Here is a 24,973-nt window from a genome sequence, read left to right as displayed (position 1 = left end):
TGCCATGGTAATCATCATCATACTACACTTCTTGCCAGAATTTCAGACAATCTTACCCATTACTCTAAAACTTGCTGCAGAACCTACAGTTAGTCTAACTGAGATTTAACTATCTGAGCTTTCTCACAGTACCCAACAGAGATAACATCACCCCCTAAACGGCAGGAAGCAATTCTAAGAAAACAACTCCCCTTCTCCCTTAGGTTTCATAATTCTCAGGGTTATGGATGACGGTTATAGGGTTGGGGGTGGAAGAAAATATTAGACTCAGTATTGTAAAAAAAAGGGGGGGGAGAAGAAATGGAACGGATAGGTATAAGATATAATGGTAAATCATTGTACATACTAGTAAACAAACTTAGGAAAATAGCAACCTTAGATAATTTGCACTGTAATTTGTACTGTTATAGATTCTTATGTGTTGATACAAATGTAAGCTATTTTTATACTCCTGTTTAAGATAATTTGTATAATGATACAAATACAGAACTATATTTGTTATAATGTACATATATTTCTACTCTTATTTGAAACATTTTTATATTGATACAAATGTAAATTTATATCTGTCATACTTTATATATGTTCTACTTCTGTTTAGGATATTCGGTATATTGATATATATTTAAGATTTTTGTCATTTTGCATATCACACTATATATTCCTACCTCTGTTATAAATATCTTCTGTATTATCACAATTTTGAAGTCATCGTTCTTCACCATACATTTGCTTATAGACTGTTTACCTTATTTACGTGAAGCCTTAGTCCTTAGGTTATTTCGGTAGATAAGATTTATAGATTTATAGTCGCCTATGCCTGACATCCCTATAGTTACGTTAGTTAGGCTATCCAGATTTACAGATACATAGGTCAGATGGGCTGGTAATCTTCAAACACTTCATAGACCTAGAGAATATGGCATTTAAATAATTTAGAATTCTGTTGACGTGAGACACAATTGCTCCTGGCTGCACCAATTGATCCTGAGAGAATGTTGGGCTTCTAAGACATTTCCATTTGGAAGTTTGTCTTTTTGGCACAAAATGGCCTACTGGGCAAAGAACTGCCCTTGCCTTGATGGCTGACAGTACAAATGCAATGCTGTCCTTTCTGGACAAGCGGGACACAAGGAAAGCGACCACTGTACTCTGCCAAGACAGGGTAAGATGGTCTCTTAAAATTCCTGCTTCTGAAAATGGTCTGTCAGATACTCTAGGCCTGTAGCCAATTTGAATGCACCAACAATGCCGAGAAACATTAGGTGACTGTCCAGGCTGCCAGCTGTCTTGGTCTACTCTTGCAAGATTCCCGAAAGTTGCTTGCATCCATCTACCATTTCTCAGGTACCATTATGTTCCTTCTCAGGTCTTTGATGGGATTGAAGACTAGCAGTTATAGTTACAACTTAGTATATATAATATCTTAGATAGAACATATTAAGTATTAGATTCAGGTTCTTTAGGATAGGACAACTTTGAATGATCTTTATAACATGCCGTTTACCTATGCTCTATACTTCTCTGGATTTTAGTATGTGTTTCTTGCTTGATATTGTTTGCATTGGTTGTAGTTACATCTTATCTAGGTCATTATCCCTCATTATTTCTGGACAATATTTGATAACCATTCCTTTGTATATAGTCTTGTATTAGTTTAGAGCCTTCTTATTTAGACAAAAAGGGGGAGATGTAGTGGGTAGCCATTCCAGCTTGGATCTGGAAGTTCCAACCCCCATTGAGACTCTGGCAACTGTCACGCCTACGAGGCGGGGCGAGGGGAGGCGCCTGGGGACCTGAGAGCTGGATGGGCCAGCACTCTCTCTGTGCACTCTCTTGGTGCCGGGATGCTGAACGGTGAAGGTGGACTGTGCAGAGCTCCAGAGAACACCGCTGGACTTTGTTACACCTTCCCCAGACCCTGTGACCTACCCATTACTTAATCTGTGAGTTATGCCATTAAATAAATATCCTTTAAACTACGTGGAGTGGCCAAAATAATTTCTCCAATAGGTTGTGTTGAGTAACCAATAGCCTTGGCAATAGGTTATGTGTTTGGGAGCTTCCACAGGGACACTGTTGATGGTGTCCTTTGCCATACAGAAGCTTTTCAGGTCCCACTTACTAATTGCTGTTCTTAGTGCCAGTGTTATTAGTGTATTGTTCAAAAAGCTCTTTCCTGTGTCAATGAGTTCAAGACTATTTCCAACATTTTCTTCTTACAGGTTCTGGGTATCTGGTTTTATTTTGAGTCTCTTGATCCATTTGAATTTGAGTTTTATACAGGTTGAAAATATGGATTAATTTGAATTCTTTTACATGCAGCTACTCTGCTTGACTAGTACCATTTGTGAATATGTTGTCATTACTCTTGTGTGTATTTTTGGTCCTGGTATCAAAAGTCAGATTTCTGTAGGTTTGTGGACTTTCTCTTATATCTTCAATTCAATTCCATTAATCAATGTGACTGTTTTGATCACAATACCATGTTGGTTTTTGTTTTATCGTATCTCTGGAGAAAAAAAAAACCCTTGATATCTAAAATGGCAACATCTCTAAGAGTTTTTGTTTTTTAATCCAAGATTGTTTTAATTATTCTGTACTTTTTGTTGTTGTTGTTGCTGTGTGTGTGTGTTTCCACATGAAATTGAAGATTGTTTTCTCAATTTCTGTGAAGAATTATGATGGAATTTGGATGAGGATTGTACTAAATCTGCAGATTGCTTTTGGTAGGATGGATATTTTCACAATATTAATTCTTCCTACTAATGAATGGGAGTTTTTTTTTAATCTTTCAGTGACTTCTTCAATGTTTTGAAATTTTTATTATACAAGTCCTTTACTTGCTTAGAGTTGACTTTTTTGAGACTGTGAAAAGTAAAGTTTTCTTGATTTCTTTTTCTGTTTCTGTTTGTCATTTATGAATAGGACTTTTTGTGTTATTTTTGTGTCCTGCTACTTTACGAAGAGTGTTTACTGGCTGTTGGAGTGTCCTGGTGGAGTTTTTTAGGGTCTTTTATGTATAAAATCATATCTTTAATTAAAGATAACTTCTTCCTTTCCCATCTGAATCACCTTCATCTTTTTCAGTAGTCTTCTTAGTCTAGCCAAGACTTCAAATCCTTTATTGAAAAGGTATGGAGAAAGTGGTTAACTTTGTTTTCTTCCTGATTTTAGTGGAAATGTTTTGTGTTTTTCTCCATTTAGTTTGACATTGGCTGTGGGCTTCCTGTAAACTATCTTTATTATGTTGAAATATGTCCTTGTATCCATGATCTCGCTAAGACTTTAATCATGATGGGATGTTGGATTTTGTCAAACATCTTTCTTTCCTGCAACCAATAAGATAATTATATCCTTTAAGTGTTTCTATCTGTTTATGTGGTGGGTTATGGTTATTGATTTATGTTTCTTGAACTATTCCTGGCTTGCATCTATGGGATGATATTAACTTGAACATGATAAATACTATTTTGATGTCTTCTTGAATTTAGTTTGCACGTGTTTTATTGAGATGTTTTTCCATCTATGTTCATACATTTTTTTTGCTAGGTTTTGTGTGGTGGTAATATTAGACATTATTTAACTCTGGAATTTCTCTGTTTAGGTTTTGTCTAAATGACTTGTCTATTGATAAGGGTATGATACTGTATTTCATTTATGAACTTGGATGCCCTTGAGTTTGGTGCATAAATATCTAGAATTGCAATATTCTCTTAGTGGATTTTTAAAAATGAGTATTTAGCATCTTTCACTATCTCTGCTTATTGGTTTTTGTTTGAAGTCTATTTTTCAGATATTAAAATGGCTAAACCTATTTGCTTCTTGGACCTGCTTGCTTCAAATATTTTTTCCCATCTTTTTAACCCAAGGTGATATCTATCCTTGATGGTAAGGTGTGTTTCTTAGATGCAGCAGAAAGATGGATCCTATTTTCTAATTCAATCTGTTTGTTAGTGTCTTTTTATAGGGAAATTGAGACCACTAATATTTAGAGTTATTAATGGGCACTATTTATTGATTCTTGTTATTTTTGTTGTTATGGTGTAGACACCCCTTTTTGATTTATTCATCTGTTGTTAATTCCTTTTCTTCAGATTGAAATTTTTCATTTCTTCTGTAGTGTCTTCTGTAGAGCTGGATTCGTAGAGAGAAATTATTTAAATTTGGATTTATCATGGAAGGTTTTTCCTTTCTTTGGAGTGTGACAGATAGTTTTTATGGATATAGTAGTCTGTGATGGCATTTGTGGTCTCTTGGTGTTTTAGAACATCTGTCTAGGGCTTCTGGCTTTTGGAGTATCTATTAATAAGGCAGGTGTTGTTTCATTAGGCCTGCTTTTGCATGTAACTCTGTTTTATTCCCTTGCAGCTTTTAATACACTTTACTTGTTCTGTACATTTATTATTGGTCCTCAGGGATTTTTTTTCTTGTCCTTTGTATTTGGTGTTTTGAATGTTTTTGTACCTTAATAGGTATCTCCTTGTTTGGACTACAGAAATTTTATTCTATGAATTTGTTAAAAGCATTTTCTATGCCTGTAACCTGGGTTTCTTCTCCTTCCTCTATACTTATTAATCATAAGTTTGGTAATTTCAGAGTGTCCTAGATTTCCTTGATATTTTTTGCCTGGAATTTTTTTTTTTTAGATTTAACATGTTACTTAAAGTGAGATCTTTATTCTTTCTATCTCATCTTCAATGTTGAGATTCTGAATTCTTTCCATGTCTTATAATCTGTTGGTGAGTGTGAGTTCTGGAGTTGACATCCTCAGAATTAATTTCCAATTTTATTCCAGTTTATGTTTTCTTATTCTATTTTTCTCTTGAATTTTTTTCATTATTTCATTTAACTGTTTGTTTGTGTTTTTACTGCCTTTATTAAGGCATTTATTCATATCGGTTTAAAGTCCTTGAACATATGCATAACTTCTACTTTGAGTCTTTGTCTTGTGCTTGTGCTAAACTGAATTTTTCAGGTCCCATTACAAAAGGGCTGCTGGTTTCTGGAGGAGGCCTCTTATACTGGCTCTTCATGTCTGTGTTTTTGTACTGTGATCTAGGCATCTAGAGCTATGACATTTCAGGTATTTTGGGGTGTAGATATCTGATTTTGACTTTGTTGGATGGGCCCTAAGTTCCTTTGTTGCTATTTCTTACTGTGGATCCTAATGTGATGACTGTGAGGGCTCTGGTAGAGAGTGTAGTTTTGGTTTTGCATGTAACACACACACACACACACACACAAATGGAGGTAGACTAGGAGGAAAGGCTGAGAGGAGCAGGGGGAATGTTCTAGAGCAGTGGTTCTCAACCTTCTGAATGCTACAACACTTTAATACAATTCTTCATGTTTGTGGTAACTCCCAATCATAAAATTATTTTCATTGCTACCTCATAACTATAATTTTGCTACTCGTATGAATCATAATGTAAATATTTTTTGAGATAAAGTTTTAGCAAGGGGGTTACAACCCACAGCTTGAAAAGGATTGTGATAGAGGATCTCCTGAAGAGAAAAATTTCCAGGGAAATGTAGCTGGTGTGGCAAATGGAGCTTCTACAGGCAAGGTATATCAGGACTAAGAGCAAGTCTGGAGAGACTGGGTTCTTAAGTATTTCTACAACTTTGATCAATTCTATTCTAATGTTTATTTCATTCAGTTGTTTGTTCATCTTCTCTTGGAATTCATTTTAGGAGCTTGTTCTTGCCCTCTTTGAATTCTGTCAGCATATTTATAATTGTTCGTTTAAACTCTTCATCTGTAATTTCATGTAAGTATCTCTTACTAAGAAACTGATACGTGGTTGGTAATTTTGGGAGAAGGCATATTAAACTTGTTTTTTCTTACTGTTTATGGAGTTTTTGTTTTTCTTTGTTGAAATTTGTACACCCAGAGCTACTTCTTCAGTTGAACTTTTCTAACAGAGCTGGGTTGAGTGAGTTACTAGAATCTGTTCTTTGTGTTCCTTCATGTAAATTGGATTTAGGTAAGTTGAGTTGATTCCCACTTGGCTAATGGCATTATCTCTAACCTCTGGAAAAGGATCCACAGAATTCAAAGGCATGGAAAGTAAAATTTTCAATGACTGCTGACCTGGAGACATGAACCCTGTGGTGTGAATGAACTGGGTAGTGAGTTCTGAGGTAGCAGATTGTGGTTTTTAGCCTCATACAGAGTTAGCTGGAGTCCCTGTAGGTCCCAACAAGAGCCTAGGTTAGTAAGTTGGATTGTTGGTCTGACTTTGCATACAGTCTTTCAGAACTGTTATAGTTTCAGCATGAACCTAGAGATACATTAAGAGAAAGTGTCACAAGTCATGGGTTCCTGAACTTAAACCTGTGTCAATAAGAGTCCCCAGAGTTCCAGGAAGGATTGGGTCAGTCAGAGTTTCTACAAATGTCAACAATAATCTGAAGATGAGCTTCAGAGTAGATATCTGACTGGCCTTTCTGTGTCCTCACACTGGGTCAGTCAGAGTCCCCAGTGGTCTTATTGAATATAGAGAAAAGTGAGAGAATATGAAAGAAGGTCACATTATTTATCTGTGACCTTATAGTGAGTCAGTCAGAGTCCTTGCTGGTCCCTGTAGGGGTGTAACACAAGTTTGGGGATGAAAAATTGGGTCACAGATCTCTGATTTCACCCTGGGTCAGAGGTCTCATGAGTCTCAGCAGGACTTGAAGTTATGGGAACAGATAGAGAACCAAGTAATATATCTCTAAACTCAAAGTGAGTCAGAGAGTCCCTGTGTGTCCTGGAAGAATTGTCTGTCAACTGATACCCCTTAGTGCCAATTTGCAATGCTGCTGATCATGTGATCTAATTGCCTCATAGTATAAATGAGTGATCTAAACTATAAATGAAGTATATACATTGCAGTAAGTTTTCTAATCTCATCTAGCTTCCACTACCCTTTAATGTATACTTTTCTAAAAAATGCAATATTTGTTTAGTAAGTAGAGAAAGAATTAAACCAAAATATTACTTTCTCAAAAATCAGGAGACTGTTTGTAATTTCCAAAACTGAATAGGAAATTCTCTAATCCTTTCTTCTTTGTGTAAATAGGTATAGCCTGCTCAATCTACCCAACACTGAAAAGAGCTCCAATATTGAATCATTGTCCTCTCCCCATGGAAGGGGTAAAAATAATGCATAATTCCATACTGCTTGCCCAAACATTCTTTTTCTTTGCTTTTCTTTAAAACCATGCCTTGCTGTGACCTCAGACTAGCCTCAGAGATATTGCTTGAGATTTTATTTATTTTTTTATGTGTATGATTGCATGTATGTGTACTACATGAATGCCTGGTACCCTTAGAGGCTAGAAGAATGTGTCATACCCCCTGGGATTGAATTGCAGATGGTTGTGAGCCTCCATGGGTTTAAACTGGGATTTAAACCTGAACCTTCTGTAGGCAAAACTAGCACTCTTAACCACTGAGCAATCTCTCTAGTCCCTGACCTCTAGCTGTTTTTTTTTAAATTAATAATTAAATTATTTAATTTAAGTTTAATTATTTAATTAAAATAATTAATAAAAATATATTCTGACCAGGGTTCCTTTCTTTCATCTGTTCCCAGATCTTCCCCACCTTTCTACCTTTCCAACTCCACTTCTTTTTTTCTCTCCTTAGAAAATAAACAGGCAAATAAAACTAACAAACCAGAATAAAGCAAAACAAACAAAAATAAAAGCACTAGAAACATACACACACACACACACACACACACACACACACACACACACACACACACAAATCAGAAACTGTAATATACAAGCTAAAGACCAGAAAAGTAAAAAAATGCCCTAACAAAGCCACATGACAACAACAAGATCTCAAAAAATACCATTGAGTTCATTTGTGTTCCCAACTACAAACTTTTGGTGCTCCTGCTTCAGGCTTCTGAGTGCCAGGATTACATATTCATGTCATCACACACAGCCAGATTCATCTTTGTCTTAATATTAAAGTTCCCAATGACTACTTTGGAAAATTCCAATTCATGAGATTGAAACAAAATGACTCTACAGCATTCAGAAACAACATTCTGTAGTGTATCCTTTTACAGTCATCTCTGAGTTCCACTAAAACCAAAACCTATCAAATCTTAGTCATACAATAACATAGTTATGACCACAATAAATTAAATTGACAAAAATTAGTCACATGATCATACTTGTTACCTAACAGAATGTTTTCTTTCTGGGATGTATGTTTTCATATGTAACACATGATCTCACTAAAATTTTATTGATCAATTATTTTATTGATCAATGACAATGCTTTCATAATCAAACAAGTGAACATATATGAGATATCTGTTTTCTTGGATGAATAAAGTCTTCATTTATTAAGGCCTGGAAAAACTGCACCACACACATTCTACAGTTCCATTCATTGTTTTCTTTACATCTGTCACATCAGTTCTAGGGGATTGTCAAGATATTGACAGCCTGAATTTTAAGGTCTTGGTGAATACTGAGTAGAAAATTGAGTATTTTCATTTTGTCAATTTTTGATCTTCATAGACTTCCAACACATATATTGTTCAGAACCCCAATGTGGAAATGAGAGAGAGACTGTGTTTCTAAAAATACTAGTATGTAAAATTCATTATTATTTTTTTATTAAGAATTTTTTTCATTCATTTTTCACACCAGTCAAAGATCCTTCTCTTCCCTCCTCCAGTGCTCCCCAGATTTGCCCTGCCAACCCACCCCCCACTCTCCCCTACAAGAAGGCAAGGCCTCAAATGAGGAGGCACATCCAGTATAGACAAGTCCAAGACCTTCCCACTGCCTCAAGGCCACATGAGGTGTCCCATCATAGGAAGTGGGCTCCAAAAACCCCACTTTTACATTGATTCAACTTGAGAATTTCAGCTTCCACTGTTAGTATGTAAACAGTTAATGACATGAGATAATTCAATTTACAAATTTGCAGTTCACTATTTTTCAGACATGATATACATTTGTAGAAAACTTAATTTGATGGCTGAATCTTTTCCCAGGCTACAGATCTATTCTACAGCATTCTCTCATTATTCTGGGCAGCAGCAGATTGCTGCAGCTCCAAATCAACCATGTGGTTATAGCATGAAACATTCAGTGCTTTCCAGGGTACAATGTTGCTAATCTGATGTTCTGTACATACTGTGTGGAAATTTCCTCTGACTTTAAAAACTTCTATCGTGGATAGAAGCTTGTTAAGATGCAAGATGTTAAAAGGGAGGTAATCTTATGAGGGGAGGTAATACATATCATTCAGTAGAGATGCTTTTTAAACTCAAGAAGTAAGCTTGCCCGGCAGTGGTGGTGCACGCCTTTAATCCCAGCACTTGGGAGGCAGAGCCAGGTGGATCTCTGTGAGTTCGAGGCCATCCTGGTCTACAGAGTGAGTTCTAGGACAGGTACCAAAACTACACAGAGAAACCTTGTCTCCATGCCCTCCCCCCCAGTCCCCGAAAGAAGAAGAAGAAGGAGGAGGAAGAGGAGGAGGAGGAGGAGGAGGAGGAGGAGGAGGAGGAGGAGGAGGAGGAGGAGAAGAAGAAGAAGAAGAAGAAGAAGAAGAAGAAGAAGAAGAAGAAGAAGAAGAAGAAGAAGAAGAAGAAGAAAACAACGGCTTCAGGAAGTCCTTGAAACTGATGAGATTCACTAGGCTCCTCCAAGAGCTGTCACCAATGCTTAAGTGGGATTTTAGTGATGCAACAGTTTTTGAATCATTTCTGCACCTGGAAATAACCTCTCACTCTCACCCATACTCCTGTAACTAAACCCAATAAAACCCACTGATACACTGTGCTGAACAGTTTCATGTCAACTTGATACAAGTTAAAGTCATCTGAGAGGAGGGAACCCCAATTAAGAAAATGCCTCCACAAGATCAGACTGTAGGTAAGTCTGTAGCGCATTTTCTTAACTAATGATTGATATGAGAGGGCTCAACTCATTGTGAATGGTACCATCCTTGGGCTGGTGTTCCTGAATTCCCATAGGAAAGCAGGCTAAGCAAGTGATGATGAAATAATGAGCAAGCCAGTAAGCATCACTCTTCCATGGACTCTACATCAGCTCCTGCCTCCAGATTCCTGCCCTGCTTGAGTTTCTATCCCAACTTTCCTTAGTGATGAACTACAATATGGAAATGTAAGGTGAATAACCCCTTTCCTCTTGTTATGTTATGTTCAATTGATATCACTGGGAAAGCCTGCTTTTTTTTTTCTGAAGGGAAATGGAGGAGCAATGTATCTGGGGGAGAGGGGAGGTATGTGTGGAGAGTTGGGAGGAGTGGAGGGAAGGAAGGGAGGCTGCAGTCAGGATATATTGTATGAGAAAAGAATAAAAAAATGAACAAAAAGCCCTTTCCTCCTAAACTTGACTTTTGGTCATTGTGCTTTATGGCAGCAATAGAAACCCTATCTAAGACATACACCAAGTGGAATGTTAGTAGTATACTTATTTTGGTCTGTCATCAGTTTATTAGATTAGTAGAAATTTGTTCACACTATCACAGGGTGGGTAAGTGCATAAACTGCATTTCCAACTTAGAATATTTTCAACTTCTAGTATGCTTATCAGCCCATTGCCTCAATGCAGATAAAAGAATATCTGCAACTTCATTTCTATTGCAGGGTTAACATAAAAAAATAAGATGGTAAGCCATTTTTCTTATGCTGAAGATAATGTTTTCTCAACCTTCACCCCCTTTTCATTCATTCTACCATTTCATGATTTGTCTTCCAGCAGCTACGTCATTGACCTTGATTCACAGATCAGACTTAATTAAGAAATTCAGAATATGTTTTTCAGTCATTGATTTATTGTTCTTTGGTAGCATTTGGGTTCATGACAAATGAGTATCAGAATACAAATTTCTAGTATAATATTGGATATAGACAGAAATAAGTATATTTTATAGGTAGGGATAATAAAAATAGATCTGTTACAAGATTTGGAAAACAAACCAAAACTTTCCACAAAGTTTGTGGACTGAACTACTGAATATTGGGAGACACTTGTGCCACAAAACTGAAGAAACAAGTGTGTTAGGAAAAAATAAGACAGGTTTACAGTCACTGATTTTGAGGTACCATTATAGAAGAAACAGCAAAAGAATAGTGCTTGGTGATAGGAGAGGCACTTCTTAAATTTGAAGGGAGTGGTCAGGATTAGATATATGAATTTGTCAATTGTGAACATATGAACTTCACACAACATTATTAATAATGTCTCACGAGAGAAAGAGTAGATAACTAGAAAAAGGAAGCCCAAATATCTAGAGAAAGAATACTCTGAAGTAGAGACTGGGTATTCAAGCAGTCTCAGGTGAGGTAAGAAGAAATGCCATAATAACTGAGAGCATAGGGCCTGAGAGGTAAGAGGGAATCAAAGTATCTAGAATTCACAGAGAGCTTAGAAGGAAAGTACACTGAAATACATTGAGGGGGCATTGCATGAAACCCCACAACACAAGAGGAACTGATTGTTGAATTCCACATTCCTCAATGGTGGAAAAATTTGGGGAAATTTGTATTGTGAACACCATGAGACATTTCAATATAAACACCAATCTGAGAGGAAAGGACAGATTTATAATGTTAGCATTTCTCAAACTCTACTTCTTACAAAGCGGTTAAAAGATCAAACCACGGGTTGGAAAGTTCATGTCTTACATTTCTCACAATAAGAATAACCAGCTGTTTTCTTCCTATTTGATGCTAAGGCAGCATAATTCAGACTTGATCTGCAGGCTGCAAAGACTTCTCTCATTCTAGGCAAAAATCTATGAACTAGGATGGTCTCTTGGTTCAAGGAGAAGTCTAACTTCACTAATGCTTTTATAGAAATAAATCAAGAATATGCAAAGGGAAAATCTGGATAGCATGTAAGTGGAATTCCAGTTACTTTTGAGATTAAAGAGTCATATTTACATTGTGAGAGAAAAGTAGATTGAATTTATACAACCTGAGAAACTCACCAGTGAAGAAATTTCCCCATAAATGTCAGAAGGTATCATTCCTGTTTTGAATGTCTGTGAGCTAGATGTGTAATTGGATGTTGTTTCAAGAGCATGAAATAAGAGACATGGGAAAGCATATTCCTCTGGCTCTGGTGATGGTTTATAATTTAAATTTTTGTTGTAAAGGAAGAAGATTGAATATATATATATATATATATATATATATATATATATATGGCAGAAAAAAGAAATTCTTGCTTCTAATTTAAATGCTTAATTTCTTCTCAGGTATCCAGTGTGTATATATATATATATATATATATATATATATATATATATATATATCATATATATCTGTCAGGCTATAATATAGTTTCATATATATACATATATGAAAGGGGGAAAAAGGAAAATTGAGATCTATGCCAATAAATCTCAGGCCTTTTGTGTGCTTTGCTTTATCTTTTATTGGCTTGATCTATAGAACAATCTCCCCTAACTTCAGCATTAATTATTTAGGATTAGTGTCTTGCTCTAGACATCTCCTGATACAGGGACCAGGATTTAGAGGAGCCTTTTGTAAGAGCCAAGTACTAAGGAAAAAGCTCTAACAGTGCTTCATACAGAACACTAAACCCAATAGAAACATTGAAAGAAGAACAAAGATGAGAAATCATTCTTTCTTTCATATCCCTTGTGGATCATCTATTGACAAAGCTTAACAGCATACTAGCTGGCAGTGGAGAAATATTTACCAACTCACACACATTATTATAGAACAAAGGAGAATGAGTTTATATCAGAAAAACAATACCAATATTTCTATATCAGACCTTCCTATCATTTTTCAAATTCATTAAACTTTTTAAGAATCTATGAATCTCTATTTAATTAAGCTGTTCTATTTGTACATAAAAATCATTATTTCAACCTTAATTCTTCAGGTATCTGTCTTACGCTGTACTCTCTCATTTGGATACTTTCTATTAACACATATCCAAGTTTGGTGGCTATTTTCACAGTATGGTCAAACCTGCCTACAAGTCAATAAAAGGCACACTTGTAATATTTTCATTTGCAATCTTTCTTATGTTTTTTTTTTTGCTTAAGTTACTCATGTGATCATGCATAATATTTATTTTCCTGCTAAATTTCTTAATGAATTCACTCTAATTATTTTTTAAATGATAATAACCATAGCGGTCTCTGTTTCTATTGATGGTTGTATATCTTGATTTTCTATAATTTTTCTTTGTATGTATTGTATATTCCTGTTTGTACTTTTGCAACATAAAACAATAAAGAACAGGGAAAAAGTGTTCCTGCAAACAGTCAAACCTTTGTTTCTGTCGAGCTATAATATAGTAGTTAAATCAGTCTAGGCAGAAGCAAGTGTAGGGGATGTGATTGACCTCAGTGAACCACAGGCTTCTAATTACTCAGTTACATTTTAGTTAAGGAAGGAGATTGATGTTGGAGAATTTTCTCGTTCCTCAGTTTTGTGTTTTCTCTTCATGTGCCTCACTAATCAATTTCTCTGCAGTTTTTTGAAACTTTCTTAGTAGTAAGCTGTTGTTGCTTGTTGATGGTGGTAGTGGATAGTGACAGGTATACTTTGTTTCTCTCCTTCAGTCTCCTTGACAGTTTCTATACATTTGAGTCTGGGTATATCTTGCTTCACCCCACCCAATAACTGATCTCTAATATTCTGACACAGTCCTTCTGATTTCTAGTAGTTGAACATTTTCTTCTACACAGCTGTGATAGATGTTTCTGTGTATACCTACAAATGAGGGGGTCTACTGCCTCTTTCCAATAGCTCAAAGTCATTTGTCCCATGGGAAAAGCTAGGAGATAAGGATTTGGGATGGAATTCTATGTTTTCTGCATTGTTCCCACTGGAACACTGATTACTCTTCTGTCCTTTCCTGAATCATAAAAACAAAACAAAACAAAACAGTCTTTCTTGAGGATTGTATTCTGTCCCCAGTACTTATGCTAGAACACCCAATAAAAAATGTGAATAGCTTATGGACCAACACAGACTCTGTAGCCTCCAGAGGTTCTATATTTTCACTCTGCTCCCACTTTGCTTTTTCTATATTTTTAATTAGTTGAATTCTTCTTACCAGCTTGGACAGCATTCTGGGTCACAGAGCTTCAGAAAGTCTTTTGTGTGATATTTCTCTATGAAGTTAAAATTTTCTCCTGTTTAACCATGTTTAGGTTCTTGTCCTGTCTTAAAAAATAATAGTGAAAAAGATTACCTTTTCAGACTTCTACACAATAAGTAGATATTAAAATTTCATTTTCCTTCTTACAAGTGATGTTTTGGTTCTGGAATTCTAAGCAGACACAGTTACTTATTTTCCTAGAATTACTTGGAGACACCGTTTTATAACAGTTTGTAAGGTTAGTTTCAACACATTAACTCAGAGTATCATATCTTATTTGGGGTGGTCTTTTTCCCTTTGGTTGGTCTCCATTGTCTCATGATCTGATCCAAACCTATAGTTGTGGTGCTGAAAGTCTAACCCCAACATGATGGCATTATAAGGTGAGACCTTTGATAATACAGTGAGAATGCAGCCTTCCTGATATAATTAGTGCCTGTGTAAATGGGGGCCTAGAGCTCCTTTGCCCATTTCTGCCATATGAGAAAAACAGCTAGAAGCCACTGGCTATGAACCAAGAAACAGGAGCCCATCAGCCATGACCTTCATTTTATCATCCTCAAAAATATATCTTGTTGTTTATAAGCCTCTCCCTTAAGATATTTTTCTTACATTAGCCAGAACTGGATAGTTTGTATTCTTATTATTATAGATCTAATTACAAATTAACCTGCATTTATTCTAACTGAGGTATGTTACGATTATAGATTAGCTTGTTTTTCATCAAATCAGAAAAAGTCTCACCAACTTTCTTTTTAAACTTAGTACCTTGCCTATTGTCTTTACTTTCTAAATACATAAACTCCTCCTTTTATATATCTCTCATATACTTCTATGATAATTTCCTTTTATTTAAATTTTAGTTCTTTATCTTCTTGCCAACTATTTCTTTTTTTTATTCTTCTCTCATACAAAATAACATTACTATAGTTTCCCCTCCCTCCACTACTTCCAGTACCATCCCTCACCTCCCATCTGCCCAAATCTCCTCCTCCACTTCACTTCAGAAAAGAACAGTCTTCCCAAATATATCAATCTAACATGGCATAGTAAGATACATTAAGACTAGGCACAAACTCTCATATCTGTGCTGGAAGAAGTAACCCAGTAGCAAGAAAAGGGTCCTAAGAGGAGACAAAAGAGTCAGAGAGCACCCCCACTCTCACTGTTAGGAGCCCCAGAAAAACACCAAGCTACACAACCACAACATATATGCAGAGGACCTACTGCAGATCCATGGAGGCTCTGCAATTTTTGCTTCAGTATCAATGAGTCCCTGTGAACCCTGTTTAGTTTATTTGTTTAATATAACCTTCTCACATGATCAAAAGACATCCAGACAAACAGAGTGATAGATATATTGATGCAGATTCTTACTTGATGTTGGCTGAAATTTCATTTATCCAGGTTGGCTTTGCATGAGTCAGCCAATCTGGTTACCCAGGGACCTTACCAATATACAATTTCTTTAAACCAAATTTCTGCTTTATATCTTTGGGGCCCATTCAGGAAGTATGAGTTCTAGCCATGGACATGCCAGAAAGTATGTTGGTCACAGGGAATCCCCATTAGTCTTCTCTTTCTGCTTGTTCTGCTATATCTGGACTCAAGTCTTAAACAGAAACATCCAAGTATTTCATATCTGTACTTTTTTTTTAATGTGAATGCTGCTCTTTTTTGGAAAAAATATTGTTTTAAATGAGATTCTCCTTTTAAAAGAAATTTTTCATTTTCCTAGACTGTCGAGTTCATGTGCCTTCTCCCTTTCCTTATTCTAGACTTCCTCAAATAGCATAGTTCTCAGCCATCATTGATCAGAAAAGTATGTTTTCTCAGCTTCACTGCCTTCCGTGGATCCATGCTTCCCTTGTCTCTTGCTATTATAATGTTCCCTTATTCATCCCTGGATATAAAAAATATAGATTTTTCAAGATTTCCTGATGCTGATCAGAGAATGTCTCTAAAGTTCTGGTTTCATAGAGGCTGATAAAAGAAGCATCCCTTACCTGTCTATCTTTTAAAAAGTTCTGTTCTTTATCCACAAGCCATTGTTCTAGGGACTTCACAGTGAAACTTCTTGGCAGAGGTCTATTTCTTACCTTTATTCACATCATTTGCTCTCTCTAATATTATAGGAAATAATGGTTATAAATATAATATTTCCTTCTGGATAGACCAATTACTGAAGGTAATAAATTATATTGAAACTAATCTTTCTTTTTGGCTAATAGGATAATATTGAATAAGTGCTTGATAAGTGCTCAATAAGTAAGTGCATCAATGAATTATGGAATAAGATGTTATATAGATTTGACATAAAAAACCAAAGTAGGTTCAGAAACATACTGAATATTTAGTGGGTGTCTTTCATGTTGTTAAAAGTTGAGTGTACATAGAAATGAAAATATTTCTTAAATCTTAGAATTACACTTTTACTTTTGTAATATTAAGTTATGGGATGGGAACATATAGGATTTCCTTAGATAAGAGAATTAATTAAAAGATGGCTGTAATCATAGACACAGTAATAATGGGTTATAGAAAAAAATCAGGATTCTGAGGCTTTCCTCTTCATTGTTGAGACTGATATCATGTCCACCAGCCATACCCTATAACATATTCTTGCTATAAAATTAGAATAGGTGGACGCAAGTCCATTTTTGTATATACATACATAAAAGTTGATGTGTGAATTGACAGTTCATGAGAAATTAATAGTTTACAATTGTTTCAGCAATCAGGAAATATTTATGATTATGGATTGTGTTATTTTGGTCTTACACCAGCTAAATAGAGAAACTATACTTTTATTCACAACACATTGTTGATACTGTATATCAAAGTTGACATGTAGAGTCTAGACAAGAAACTGTGTAGTCTAAAGTTAGGGAACAGTGAATCTAGGCATGAAGAACTAAAATATATTTGTTCTCATTTGTATTTTTTCTTTTCATTCAAATTTCAATGATTTATTTCTCAAATTTCAAATATGTTCCTGTGCGCTGTAATCTTATTCACTACTGAACAAACACTTGACTGGTGTCAGCCCAGAGCATATCTTGTTGATTTACCATCTTTGTCACACAGAGTGAGTTTCATCTTTGTCTCAACTCTATTTTGTTGTTGAGATCTATACTCCTTGTTTCAGCTATTCCATCTTGTTTTTACAAAACAGTGAGACAGAAAGCAATAAAATATTTAAACACACAAATATTGTTGTATAAATATGCTTCAAAAATGCACTACAGGTTTGCAGTTAGAAATGTTTTGTTGTACTTACACATTTTGGTTTCTCATACATACACGCTATATATATATATATATATATATATATATATATATATATACATTTGACATATGATGATATAAAATTAAACTGGATATGTGTGTGTGTGTGTGTGTGTGTGTGTGTGTGTGTGTCCGTATTTGTCATTAAAAAATTAGGTTTCTTGTCATAATTTATATAGAAGACTATGTTGGAGAAAAATGTAATGATAAAAAGTTAATGACATACCTATATAGAATTCTAATTCACAAATCTACTCTTTGAACATTTCTTTCTGGAACTTTTAATTTCTCTCCAGAAGTACACTAGATTGGAAGAGTCTTCATGCATCTTGAAAGTAATCAGAATTGCATGGAAGAGCACACTGATATCAAATTATCAGCCTTGAAAGCATACATGCAAGTATCACTATATAGCCTGAGAAGGCTATTTTTGGGGATATACATGTGTATACATATACATATATAGATATACTAACCATTAATGAAAAAAGGTCATGAATTTAAAAGGTTAAAAAGGTCATGAGAGTAAGGAGTATATGGGAGATCTTCGAAGGAGGAAAATGAAGACAAAAATTGTAATTACATTAAAAATCTCAAAATTACCTGGCATCTATTCTTCCTGGGAGACTTTGAAATTATCAAAGTGAGAGGTGAAATTAATAAAATAGAAACTAAGAGAATAATACAAAAAATTAATGAAACAAACAGTTGGTTCTTTGAGAAAATCAACAAGATAGACAAGCCCTTATCCAAACTAACCAAAAGACAGAGAGAGAGAATCCAAATCAACAAAATCAGAAATGAAAAGGGGGACATAACAACAGACATTGAGGAAATCCAGAGAATTATCAGGTCATATTTCAAAAACTTCTACTCCACAAAACTGGAAAACCTAAAAGAAATGGACAATTTTCTGGATAGGTACCACATACCTAAGTTAAATCAAGACCAGATGAACTATTTAAATAATCCAATAACCCCTAAGGAAATAGAAACAGTCATTAAAAGTCTCCCAATCAAAAAAAAGCCCAGGACCAGATGGTTTCAGCGCAGAATTCTACCAGATCTTCAAAGAAGAGTTAATACCAATACTCTCTAAATTGTTCCACATAATAGAAACAGAAGGAACATTACCAAACTCCTTCTATGAGGCAACAATTACCCTGATTCCTAAACCAAACAAGGATACAACAAAGAAAGAGAACTACAGACTGATCTCCCTCATGAACATTGATGCAAAAATACTCAATAAAAAACTGGCAAACAGACTCCAAGAACACATCAGAACAATTATCCACCATGATCAAGTAGGCTTCATCCCAGGGATGCAAAGGTGGTTCAACATACGAAAGTCTGTCAATGTAATACACCATATAAACAAACTCAAAGAAAAAAAACCACATGATCATCTCACTAGATGCAGAAAAGGCATTTGACAAAATCCAACACCCCTTCATGATAAAAGTCTTGGAGTGATCAGGAATACAGGGAACATACCTAAACATAATAAAGGCAATTTACAGCAAGCCAACAGCCAACATCAAATTAAATGGAGAGAAACTCAAAGCAATTCCACTAAAATCAGGAACGAGGCAAGGCTGTCCACTCTCCCCATACTTATTCAATATAGTACTTGAAGTTCTAGCCAGAGCAATAAGACAACATAAGGAGATTAAGGGGATACAAATTGGAAAAGAAGAAGTCAAGCTTTCCCTATTTGCAGATGACATGATAGTATACTTGAGTGACCCCAAAGATTCCACTCAGGAATTGATAAAGCTTATAAACACCTTCAGCAACATAGCAGGATACAAGATCAACTCAAAAAAATCAGTAGCCCTCCTATATACAATGGACAAAGAAGCTGAGAAGGCAATTAGAGATACATCACCCTCTACAATAGCCACAAATGACATAAAATACCTTGGGGTAACACTAACCAAGCAAGTGAAGGACCTATATGACAAGAACTTTAAGTCCCTGAAAAAAGAAATTGAAGAAGATGTCAGAAAATGTAAAGATCTCCCATGCTCATGGATAGGCAGGGTTAACATAGTAAAAATGGCAATCTTACCAAAAGCAATCTACAGATTCAATGCAATCCCCATCAAAATACCAACACAATTCTTCACAGACCTGGAAAGAATAATACTCAATTTCATATTGAAAAACAAAAAACCCAGGATAGCCAAAAGAATCCTGTACAGTAAAACAACCTCTGGAGGCATCACAATCCCTGACTTCAAGCTCTACTATGGAGCTACAGTAATAAAAACAGCTTGGTATTGGCATAAAAACCGACATGTGGACCAATGGAATCAAATTGAAGACCCTGACATTAACCCACACACCTATGAACATATAATTTTTGACAAAGAAGCCAAAAGTGTACAATAGAAAAAAGAAAGCATCTTCAACAAATGGTGCTGGCATAACTGGATATCAACGTGTAGAAGGCTGCAAATAGATCCATATCTGTCACCGTTCACAAAACTTAAGTCCAAGTGGATCAAGGAACTCAACATAAATCCAGCTACTCTGAACCTGCTAGAAGAGAAAGTGGGAAGTAGTCTTGAACACATTGGCATAGGAGATCACTTCCTAAATATAACACCAGTAGCACAGACACTGAGAGAAACAATCAATCAATGGGACCTCTTGAAACTGAGAAGCTTTTGTAAAGCAAAGGATACGGTCAACTGTTGCAGGAATCTTAAAAGTACTTATTAGTAAAATCAAACCTGAGGCGAGTTATTGGGGTCCATGCTGGTAGATCAGAGAGACAGAACAAGCCACAGCTATCTCACCTCGCCGGATCCTCAGCTGGTCTTGTTTCCTCAGACTGGAGGCCTCTGAGTCCTCATCTGGAATGGGTCTCAGCTGAATTACTGCTCAAAAGCCTGAATGCTTAACCAGCCAAAATCTTAACCAGCCAAATGCTTAACCAGCCAAAAGCTTCTAGTTTCTGGTCCTCACGCCTTATATATCTTTTTGCTTTCTACCACCACTCCCTGGGATTAAAGGCTGGTTTTCTGGGATTAAAGGTGAGAATTGTTGAAACCAAGGTTGGATAAAGCACAGGGACAAATAAACAAATGAATGGAAACACATGAACTATGAACCAAAGACTGAGGGGCCCCCAACTGGATCAGGCCCTCTGAATAGGTGAAACAGTCGATTGGCTTGATCTGTTTGGGAGGCATCTAGGCAGTGGTACCGGGTCCTTGGCCCATTGCATGAGTTGGCTCTTTGAAACCTGGGACTTATGCAGGGATGCTTGGCTCAATCTGGGAGGAGGGGACTGGACCTGCCTGGACTGAGTCTATCAGGTTGATCTCAGTCCTCGGGGGAGAACTTGATCTGGAGGCGGTGGAAATGGGGGGTAGGCTGGGGGAAGGGGAGGGGGGCAGGAAGGGAGAGAACAAGGGAATCTGTGGCTGTTATGTGGAACTGAATAGTATTGTAAAATAAAATAAAAAAAAATTTAAAAAAATCTCAAAATTAAAATGAAAACTATGTATACCACAGGTGGCAAAAGAAAAGATAGTGTTAATAATGGCAATAATCATGTGTCAGTTCCATTGATATATAGACATTCATTATTCTGTTCTGTTTTTGAAAAGTATGATTCCCATTAAAATGGCTAAATACATTACAAATGTGAGACTCTCCCCTTCTGAGAAAATGGATGTTTATTCCCATCCTCTATCAAAGACTTTCTAAGTAGTTCACAAACTTTATTTCATATATGCTTTCTTCCAAGCCATCCTTTCCTTTGTGTGAGCCAAGCAAATATTCTGTTACCAATAATGCTGTTTTTCTTATTCTCAGAAGTATACTCTCCCTCTCTGTCCCTCCCCTTCTCTTTCTTATCTCCTTTCACAGTGACCTTCTCTTGGGGAAGTATGTGTGATTCACCTTTTACCTTTTAACCAACACAGTAAGTGACAATTTTGCAAGATAATTTTCTATTTTTTTCTAATTATCAAGTACAAACTCTTGAGTAATTTTGGTTAGCAGTAAGTGAAAGAGGTTTTCTTTTCTTTTTTTATTTTTGCTATTTTTTGTGAATTGCATACAATGCCTTCTTATTATATTTATCTTCTCTCTAACTCCTTCCCACATCCACATCCTCTTCCCTACCCTTAACACACTGAATCATAGAACATAGAAATAAAACTTTTAAAAAGTATGTCCTTATGATTTTCTAAATTTTGTTGGTATCTGTTGCAATGCTTCCCTTTCACTTCTATTTTATTAAAATGAGTCTTCTCTTTCTTTCTTTTGACTAATTAAGCTGGGAGCTCGTCAGTCTTATTTATCTTTTCATAAAACCAACTCTTGGTTCCACTTATCTTTGTATCTCAAAACTATCTAAAATCTGTAATTATGATTACAAACAATCCTAGTATTTTCTCATCTAGTAATGATGTATTGGAGAAGAAGCATTGAGATTAGTATAGCTTATTAAAAAAGGAAACTTACCTGTTTTCTCCCTTTCTGTTCCTCTATGCTTGGAATTGAACAGGCAGGCCTCTCTTGCTTTGCTATATTGCTGTTGGCTGCTCACACTGAATTGTGTTTCAGTGTTATACAGTTCCCTGTGCACACTTAAGTATTAATAAGATGGATAAACTACTCTTTCAATTAATGGATATTGCATACTGGGAATAAAACCATTAAATTTGACTTGTTGCCCTGCAAAGCTACTTAGGAATAATTCCAAAGTAAACCCTGGAAGAGTCTGCATGTGATTTTTCCAGATTGACTCAGTGATTTCATTGTGGATGCAGAGTTGTTTGTGCTGATCATGTACTTTCTATTAAATACTTTGAAATCTTAAAGTTAAAATGAGGTTAGTTTAATTTAAACTGAAGAGATCAGTGCAGAGGATTTAAACAGGAATATAACCATGACACTTGATGTAGCATCTTGATTTTCCTCACGTTCTCCATTGCTCATCTGTGAGGTTAGATACACCTGCTATTTTCATCTGTAGGAAACATGGATTAAGTGACATTTCCACAAATTTAAACTTGTGTTCTATTCATCTGTGACCTTTGCTTGGGTGTGGTGACTTTCCATTTGCAAGATTCCACCTCTGCTAAAAGTTTTTCTAACTACTTTTACTCTCGGAGGAAAAAAGTGCCACATTGAAGGAACATATGGAAGAAGTGAGATGTCACGTTCACATTTCACTGTTAAGTCATGTAAACAGTGGATGAAAAGCATGCTTTTGGGGGTTGCTTGTCACAACTTTTGAAAAAATATAATCCCATTTTTTTAAATTTCTGAAATATTTCATTTAATATTCATACATACATATAATGTTTAGATTCAATCCACCCCTCTCTTTTTTTTTCCTTTCCAACTTCATGTGCTATCTCTTTTTCATTTAATAACCCTTGAGTCCATTTAGTACTTCCTGCGTGTGCATGGGTGTGAGACTACTGGAACATAGGGAGCCTTTTAGAGTCTTCATGACTGAAGAAAACTGACTCTCCCTCTCCCAGTAGTCATCAATTGTCCATTGCACCTCTGGGTGAGGCAAAACTTCTTGAGGCCCTCTTCAAGCCAGAGCAAGAACTTTTTATGGCTTGATGGTCTACTAGATTCGTGCATGTATGCTGAGTTGTTTTGAGATCATGTGTGCAATTGCACTGTCATGTCACAGAAATACTGTTTGGATACAGATATCTGCCCCATCAGGCTCTTGTAATCTTTCTGTCTTCTCTTCTGTGGTGATTACTGAACCCTGCCTGGGGTTGAGGTATGATATCATTGTCTCATCTGGAGTTGAGCACACCATAACATCTTATTCTTTGTATGTTGACCAGTTTCAATCACCATCTACTGCAATTAAAAGCTTCTATATTATTAATTTATATATTATATTTATTATATATATATATTATTCTATGGGTATAAAGATGCAAACCTAGGTGCTCAGTATACTACCATGTCCACTTTTCAGAACAATAATACTAGGTTCTGGCCTATGGCCTATGACCTAACCATTCATGGGCTTTTGGCCCAGTTGACTTCACCAGGCATGGGTTTCATCTTGTGGAGTGGACTTTAATCCAACCAGAAAGTGTTTGGTTATTCTCATAAAACTCATGACACTACTGCACTAGGTATTATATCTTTCCAGGTTTGTCATTAGTGGAGCATATTAAGTTCAGAACTAGATAAAGTTATTGATTATTTTTTCTCTCAATAGCATGCATGGCTCCTTCCAGCACTATGGCAGTTAGTCAATAGGGATGAAGCCTCCAGGTTGATACCAGCTTGATTTCTCCATACCCTATACCTGAAATAATCAGTGTCTTAACAACTGGGTCTTACCATCAAGTTCTGTAATGTTTGGTCAAGGTCTTTGGGACCCCACTGATAACTCAAGAATAGATAACTCAGTATTGGCAATGGGCTTTTTTATTTGTTTGTTTGATAACTAATGGTGTTTGGGAGGCATTGTAGGGTATTAGTTTTCTTTTTAAATTCTTTATATTTTCTCAATATTAATTATCTATTATATATGCAGCATATAAAGGTTTTTTCCATGCTCTTCTTTCAAGTGATGGTATCTCTTGCTGTACAGAAGTCTTTTAGTTTAACGAAGTCCCATTTGTCAATTGTTGGTCTTAATACCTGTAGTTCTAGGTCCTATTCTAAAAGTCCTTAACTGTGCTTATCAGGTGATGTGTTTTCCCTACTTTCAAAGATGTCTTAGACTGAGGTCCTTGATCTCCTTGGAGTTGATATTTGTGGATAGTGAAAGATGAATATCTAGTTTTACTCTTCTGAATGTAGCTTTACATTCTGACTAGCAGCATTTATTGAAGATACTTTCTTTTCTCCAGGGTGTATTTTTGGTCTCTTTGTTAAAACTCAGTTGGGGATAGAAATATGAGCTTATTCCTTTCTGGTGATCAATATGACTGTTTTTATGCCTGTATGATACTGCTTTTAATATTATGATTCTCTACTATTATTTGAAATCAGGACTGGTGATATCTTTGTTGGTAATTATTTCTCAAGTTTTTTGTTGTTGTTATACTGTTTTGTTGTTGTTTCCATGTGAAGTCTGAGATCATTTTTTCAATCTCTGTGAAGGACTATGTTGAAAGTTCTATAGTTTTTATGGGAAATGCTTTGAACTTATATATTGCTTTTAGTAATATTTTAGTGTTTCTATTGTTATATCATAAAACACATTGACCAAAAGCAACTCGGGGAGGAGAGGGTTTATTTCAACTTACAACTTTCAGGTCATACTCCCTTACTGAGGAAAGTCAGGGCAGGAACTCAAGCAGGAAGCTGGAGGCAGGAATGGAAGCTGAAGCCATGGAGGAATGCTGCTTACTGGCTTGCTTGCTCATTGCTTGCTCAGCCTGGTTTCTTATACAATCCAGGACCACATGCCCAGGGGTGGCACCAACCTTAATGAGCTGGACCTTTGCATACTGTCTTAGGTACTTTTCTATTTCTGTGAATAGATACCATGACCAAGGCAACTTATGAAAGGAAGAGATTATTGGGGATT

The sequence above is a fragment of the Peromyscus leucopus genome, chromosome 19, assembly GCF_004664715.2.
Source record: "Peromyscus leucopus breed LL Stock chromosome 19, UCI_PerLeu_2.1, whole genome shotgun sequence".
In the NCBI taxonomy this organism is placed as follows: Eukaryota; Metazoa; Chordata; class Mammalia; order Rodentia; family Cricetidae; genus Peromyscus; species Peromyscus leucopus.
Note: the sequence above shows the minus strand (reverse complement) of the source record.